This window comes from Salvelinus sp. IW2-2015, linkage group LG7 (assembly GCF_002910315.2).
Source record: "Salvelinus sp. IW2-2015 linkage group LG7, ASM291031v2, whole genome shotgun sequence".
NCBI lineage: Eukaryota > Metazoa > Chordata > Actinopteri > Salmoniformes > Salmonidae > Salvelinus > Salvelinus sp. IW2-2015.
The window spans coordinates 31,549,409-31,557,641 of NC_036847.1; positions in this window are offsets into that span (position 1 = coordinate 31,549,409).

Below are 8,233 nucleotides of genomic sequence, written 5' to 3' on the forward strand. Positions count from 1 at the left end.
CTACTGATGATGCCGATCCATTTTACTCTACTGATGGATGCATCTTTTCTCTTACTGACATCATCCACCTTGTAGATAAGGATCAGTAGAATAAGGATGGCATCATCCACCTTGTAGATAAGGATCAGTAGAATAAGGATGGCATCATCCACCCCCCTGCCAGCCGTATAGGCAAACTGAAGGGGATCAAGATGCTGCTGGGTAGAGTGCAGGAGGTGTTTTTTTTACAATATTCTCAAAGCACTTCATAACCAGGGATGTTAATGCTACCGGCCTATAGTCATTTATTACAGATGGGTTTGTTGAGGTAGGGATTTGCTTTTCCATAACATAGGTGCATGTTGCTGATCCAAAGTAAATAAAATAGAAAATAGCAGCCAGTTTCTCTGTACAGTGTTTTAAAATATGACCACAGATGTTGTCTGGACCTGGGCTTTTGTAGGCATTGCACCGTTTCAATGTTTTAATTGTCACGTTCCTGACCTTATTTCCTTTGTTAAGTATTTGTTTAGTTGGTCAGGACGTGAGCTGGGTGGGTATATTCTATGTTTTGTGTCTCATTGGTTTAGGTGTGTCTGATTGGCCTGATATGGTTCTCAATCAGAAGAAGGTGTTTTACATTGTCTCTGATTGGGAACCATATTTAGGTAGGCTGTGTTCACTGTTTGTTTGTGGGTGATTGTTCCTGTTCATTGCGTTCTTTGTTTTCACTAGGTTCACATGTTCAGGTCTGTAGCGTCGTTGGTTTCATTCTGTTTATTGTTTTGTTCGTGTTTATAAGTGTTCCAATAAATATGGAAACGTACCACGCTGCGATTTGGTCCTCCTCTCTTCCACCTAACGACGAGCGTTACATTAATGACATATGACTGATTGACAACAAACCGATCTGTCATCTTCAGTGGAGATTTAACCTGGTGGACCCCAGACAGAGGGTCATCTGACTCAAGCCTTTAAAAGAACACATTCAAGTAATTTGCCATGTTAAGTTCCTCTCCACCCTCCAGGGCAGCACTGGCATTCCCTCTCCATCCTCCAGGGCAGCACTGGCATTCCCTCTCCACCCTCCAGGGCAGCACTGGCATTTCCTCTCCACTCTCCAGGGCAGCACTGGCATTCCCTCTCCACCCTCCAGGGCAGCACTGGCATTCCCTCTCCACCCTCCAGGGCAACACTGGCATTCCCTCTCCACCCTCCAGGGCAACACTGGCATTCCCTCTCCACCCTCCAGGGCAGCACTGGCATTCCCTCTCCACCCTCCAGGGCAGCACTGGCTTTCCCTTTGCCCTTGTGGGGGCCATGGTTTTAATTCCCTGCCAGGAAGCTCTAGAGAGTCTTTTCAACCCTGAGTTTATCTATCTGGATCTGTCTTTTAATCTCTCTCTGTATGTCTTACCCTCTGCACGTACTAACTTTCTTATTTAGCACCTCTTTCAGTTTCTTAGATACCTATAGTTTACTTTTAGGGATTATTTTGCTGGTCTTGGTGGGCACTACTTAATACACACAAAAGTTGATATAACTTGAAACATCTGTCAATTAATTTATATCAGCAGAGGTCTCTTTTGTAATGTCATGCTTCAAGGTAGGAACCACACATACAGTCATCATCTGTTCACCTACTTTGCGTCTCACAAAGACACGGCGGTTGGAACCAAAAATCTCAAATGTGGACTCAAATGTGGACACTGGTCTAATGTCCGTTGCTCGTGTTTCTTGGCCAAAGAAAGTCTCTTCTTCTTATTGGGGTTTCTTTGCAGCAATTTAACCACGAAGGCCTGACTCACGCAGTCTCCTTATTGTTTTATTCTTCAATTTCGTGGTATCCAATTAGAAGTTACAGTCTTGTCTCATCGCTGCAACTCCCGTATGGACTCGGGAGAGGCGAAGGTCGAGAGCCGTGCGTCCTCCGAAACACAACCCAACCAAGCCGCACTGCTCTCTCCCGGCTATGACAGAGCCTGGGCTCGAACCCAGAATCTCTAGTGGTACAGCTAGCACTTAGACCACTGCGCCACTCAGGAGGCCCACGCAGTCTCCTCTGAACAGTTGATATTGAGATGTGTCTGTTACTTTAACTCCGTGCAGCGTTTATTGGGCTGTGATTTCTGAGGCTGGTAACTCTAATGAACTTATCCTCTGCAGCAGAGGTAACTGGGTCTTCCTTTCCTGTGGCAGTCCTCATGAGAGACAGTTTCATCATAGCCTAGAAGGCCAGCATCCCGGAGTCGCCTCTTCACTGTTGACGTTGAGACTGGTGTTTTGCCGGTACTATTTAATGAAGCTCAGTTGTGCACCGGGGGCCAGTTTGCGCTGTTCTGTGAAGGGAGTAGTACACAGCGTTGTATGAGATCTTTAGTTTCTTGGCAATTTTTCGCATGGAATAGCCTTCATTTCTCAGAACAAGAATAGAGTTTCAGAAGAAAGTTATTTGTTTCTGGCCATTTTGAGCCTGTAATCGAATCCACAAATGCTGATGCTCCAGATACTCAACTAGTCTAAAGAAGGCAAGTTTTATTGCTTCTTTAATCAGAACAACAGTTTTCAGCTGTGCTAACATAATTGCAAAAGGGTTTTCTAATGATCAATTAGACTTTTAAAATGATAAACTTGGATTAGCTAACATAACGTGCCATTGGAACACAAGAGTGATGGTTAATGATAATGGGCCTCTGTACACCTATGTAGATATTCCATTTTAAAAAATCTGCCGTTTTCAGCTACAATAGTCATTTACAACATTACCAATGTCTATACTGTATTTCTGATCAATATGAAGCTATTTTAATGGACAAAAAATTTGCTTTTCTTTAAAAAACAAGGATATTTCTAAGTTACCCCAAACTTTTGAACGGAAGTGTATATATAAACAATTGCGAGAAGTCGTGCTGCATGTAAAAGGGTTATAGGGACAGCAGTTCAACGTCTGTAGTTCAGTTTATATTATAATGGTATATATCATAATGGTATAATTCATTATGGTATATATATAATGGTATATATTATAATGGTATAATTCATTATGGTATATATTATAATGGTATATATCATAATGGTATAATTCATTATGGTATATATTATAATGGTATATATTATAATGGTATAATTCATTATGGTATATGCTATAATGGTATATATATAAATGGTATATATTATAATGGTATAATTCATTATGGTATATATTATAATGATATATATCATACTCTCCCGTGGAGCTCCTCACTTTATGCTAATGTTTAAATTATTTTCAAATGCCCGAACCTTGAGTTTAGCAACTTTCATCTAAGACTTGAGGGAAGAGATGTTACTTTCTTCCGGGCCCCACGACCCGGAGACTTGCGAAGAGCAGAATCAACAACCTCTGCATCATCAACACATTTGCTTTGTGTGTTAACCCATGTTCACAGTTAGCCATTGTTATGTAAATGGGAGCTGAAAAGTACCAATGGCCTCTCTTGGCCCCAAGTGAGAGCATGTCCAGAGTCCATGGCCCAGTGAGACCCCGGGAACCGGGCCGTGGTGGAAGCACAAAAGGCTGGGCCTTTTTGGTAAAACACTGGGGTAAATCCTTAGTAGGTATACATCACTACTACTGTACTGTATATCAGGCTCTGTGGTTATACTCTATACTGAACCCTCTGTCATAAGAGCTACATAACACTATCATAACCATGACATAACAGATKACATAGTCATGGCACAATCCATAATGAGCTAGCTTTAAGCTCAGCCAGTCAGCTGCTCCAGACATGGGTTATGTCATGACAGAGAGTCACTATGTGCAGACTCCAGACCAGTACATTTTACAATTTGGGTATTGGGTGTATTGCAGTGGTATTAAAACTTTTTCAGCGTGGACCACAAGTTTCTCCCATCCCACCCCAAATCGAATGAAACAACCAACCTTCAAATCAGTACATTTTGATTTTAACATCAACAAATAACCTTAAATTCATTACATTTTCATTACATTTTATCTTATTAAGAGAACCAATAAATACATGTATTTAATCAATAAAGTTATATTTTTCTAATGATCTTTCTTACTCCCATTAGGGGTTGCAAGCCTGGCTTTGAATAGCACTGGTTTATTGGGAGGGAGATTCAGTGGTTTATTGGGAGGGAGATTCAGTGGTTTATTAGGAGGGAGATTCAGTGGTTTATTGGGAGGGAGATTCAGTGGTTTATTAGGGAGGGAGATTTCAGTGGTATTATTTGGAGGGAGATTCAGTGGTTTATTGGGAGGGAGGATAGATTCATGGTTTATTAGGAGGGAGATTCAGTGGGTTTATTAGGAGGGAGATTCAGTGGTTTAATTTGTAGGGAGGAGATTCAGTGTTTATTAGGAGGGAGATTCAGTGTGTTTATTAGGAGGGAGATTCAGTGGTTTATTGGGGAGAGTGGTGGGAGAAATTCAGTGTTTATTAGGAGGGAGATTCAGTGGTTTATTGGGAGGGAGATTCAGTGGTTTATTGGGAGGGAAGATTCAGTGGTTTATTAGGAAGGAGAGATTCAAGTGGTTTATTAGGGAGGGAGATTCGAGTGAGTTTTATTAGGAGGGAGATTCAGTGGTTTATTGGGAGGGGATTCAGTGTTTATTGGAGGAGATTCAGTGAACCAGGGTCAATCTCTCAAACCTCAGTCCCTACATGGAACCAAGAGGAAAGGCCAGGGTGTTATCCCCCTCCGAAGCGCGCGACGACACGCACACACACACACACACACACACACACACACACACACACACACACACACACACACACACACACACACACCACACACACACACACACACACACACACACACACACACACACACACACACACACACACACACACACTCTCTCTCTCTAACTGGGGACACGGAGGCTGGTCTTCAACAGCTGACCTTTTTGGAGGCATCTGGAACTCTTGGAATCTAGTCCAGATATGAATGTCATAGTCGCTCATTTCTGATTAGTCAGGAGGTCATAGCTCCTTATTTATGATTGGTCAGTCGGGAGGAGGCCGACCCTACTGTCTGGTGAGAAGGGCTGGTCAAAGCTGACCTATCCAAACCTAAGGACTAAATGTTTTCCCCCAGGCTAGTTTAACGGACGTTCTATGATGATGTCCAACATAATTTATTCAGAACAATACACCCACTAGGATGCCAGTTATCAGCATATTATATTGACAGCAAGCTGAAAAGAGAGAGAGAAAGAGAGAGACAGAAAAGGAGAGAGAGAGAGGGAGAGGAGGATGAGACAGAGAGAGGAGGATGAGAGAGAGAGGAGGATGAGAGAAACAGAGAGATAAAGAGAGGAGGATGAGAGAGAGAGAGAGAAGGAGAGAGAAAGTGAGTAAGAGTTAGAGAGAGAGAGGAGGAGGATGAAAGAGACCAGGCCCATCCATCTTTGCCAACTGGATGCTGGGCTCTATGTGTCATGGCTTGGGCCAAACCAAAATTGGTCTATGAGGCCATGGAGTAATCTGGTGTTTGCGTGTGTGTGTGTGTGTGTATGTGTGTGCGCACGTGTCTCTCTCTCGGAGTACGTGTGTGTATGCATGCATGTGAGTGCCTGTGTGTACGTGCGCGGTGTGTGTGTGTAGATTCCAGGTTTGGGCAGGAGCCATACAGCTGTCAGAAAAACAGAAGGAAAATATATCAAATGTTTTGAAAACATGGAGGCAAATCTTCCCCAGCTATTCAGGGATTGACTAACAACCAAAGTAAAAGTCCTCCACCACCACGATCCCCTTTTTTAATACATTATACACATTGATTATGAATCAGAGGGATTACACTGCTGTTTTTATATTTAGTGATTTTGTTTATCCTTTTCTCCAATATCACTTAACCTCATTCTGCCTCTCACTTGCCTAAAGTTAATCAAACACATTTCTAGTGTAAACTTAACCAATCTTCTAGGCAAAGATGGAATCATGAAACTGTGGAGAAACTCATGCAGAACCTAAAGAGAAAAATATGAGATCTGTCCTTTCCCCTCACAGCTGTGGTATCATGCTGTGGACCCTTCACACACAGGACACACACAGGACACACACACACACACACACACACAGGACACACACACACACACACACACACACACACACACACACACACACACACACACACACACACACACACACACACACACACAGGATGCACACACATACACACTAGGCTTGGGCGGTATACCGTATACCGAGGTATTTGGGAAAAGCCACAGGATGTTTTTTTCAATACTGTCAAAACTTTTTGAAGTTTTTCAATACATTTTAATATTTGTAGCTACTTTTTAAGTAAATACCTGCAGTGAACTTGTGCAATACATTAGGAGATAAAGCAGATTGCATTCTTAATTTCACCTGTCACACATTATTTTACATTATAAAGCTTACACTAGTTCCCCAGAACAGTTGAGCCAGTCACGCGTTTGTTTGTAAATAACGGGACAAAGCAGGAGCTGTTGAGTCCAGCAGTGTATTTGGTTTAACTTGCTAGTACTGGAAATGGCTGAATTAATACGGAGACGTTGCATCAAATAGTGTTAACTTTCTGCCTTGTTCGAGAAGTCAAAGAACTTTGGATTAGTTATCTTTACACCTGCAATGTTGATTTCCTTGCGTTTATTTTTTATCTTCTCTGTTCTTGGCCCGTCTGCTCCTCCCCCATCTTCTCCGAGCGACTCCAGACTCCACCCAGACACAGCATGTACACATGCTGCTCCAGAGCCAGTACCGTTCTTCCTTCAGACAAGTATGTGTCAAAACTTTGTTCATTTGCACAATATCTCTCGTTCACATTCGCTTGTAAATTTCCAGAATCACCAAACATGACATTCGGTAGCTACTACCTATATATGTCTAACTTTATGAGCTGGATTGCCAGTCTTTCTTTTCGTTTGCACTTGTTAGCATACTTAGCTAGCAGCCTCTAAAATTCCCTATTAGTTTGTGCTAATGTTGTGTGCATTCTGGTAATTCACGCTTTTTGTGTGTCTTTAGCGCCCCTTTGTGTACTAAGACGGTAATACCGTAAATCCCATGAGAGAAGGATGGTACGACGATATGAAAATGTGGATACCGCCCCACTCTAACACACACAAACAATACTAACCGTAGCCCTTCACTAAGGCACACTCTCCCTCCGTGAAGTTGACAGATGAAGCATCATGCTGCTAAACACTCGATAAGAAGTTGTTCCCCTAATAATAAACATGCTATGTCTCAGGGACACCTGACCACCACAGTCCCCGGCCCCTGTGACTGAGACACAGCTGTAACACAGTGTGTAATACTGGAACATGAACTAGAGTCACTACAAATGGTCATGGTGTTACATTGTTGACTGTTGGACCATCTGTTTTATCCAGACACCAACCACCCCCCACCAATACCCCCTCCCTTCTCCCTCCATTTGTATCGTTCTCCAAAGGGCAGCCTGTAGAGGTCCACTTGGAGGACCAGCTGGGCCTCAGAGCATCAACTCTCACAGAGCCAGCTGTGTGTGTGTGTGTGTGTGTGTGTGTGTGTGTGTGTGTGTTGTGTGTGTGTGTGTGTGTGTGTGTGTGTGTGTGTGTGTGTGTGGTGTGTGTGTGTGTGTGTGTGTGTGTGTGTGTGAGCAGGCAGTGTATGGGGTTAGTGGAGGACACATGCTGCTGGGAGTGCCACAATGGTAAAAGTTCCTTGGGTCGTGGCTGTGCTGGCTCACAGGCTGATGTTTATGCAACTCTTTCCCATCAGCCAATCAAATTCAAGTTGCAGATGGAGGGACAGCAAGAACCATTTTTAAATCTTCATGCAGTGAGTGGTGCCTAACTGATGCAACTGAAAAAATGTAAGCACATTGATCCCAAACACTGAAATATCAGACTACCTGTATTTTCAAAGACTATTTCCAATGTATACCGACTGATATAGATTAGCTGCTGCTTTGCTGGTTAGTTATTTTTTCAAATGAGCTAACTTACTGTAGCTTGCTAGATACTGTAGCTAGCTTGTTGCATATGGCTGCTATTTGGCTAACGTTTTTTAATCTAACAAACTGCTTAGGTACCCATTTCTCTTGAAGCCATTAGCTAAATCGCAAGCTGTAACTTAGTTGGCTATTGAATTCAGGCTCCTCCCAGGCTTGTCAGTCTACTTCGAGGTCTTAAAAGGTACAACGAACTTGAACCGAATTTATGCAACAACATATGGCTTCAGTTGAAGGACAACAGAGATGTATACGTTTAAATGTATATGTT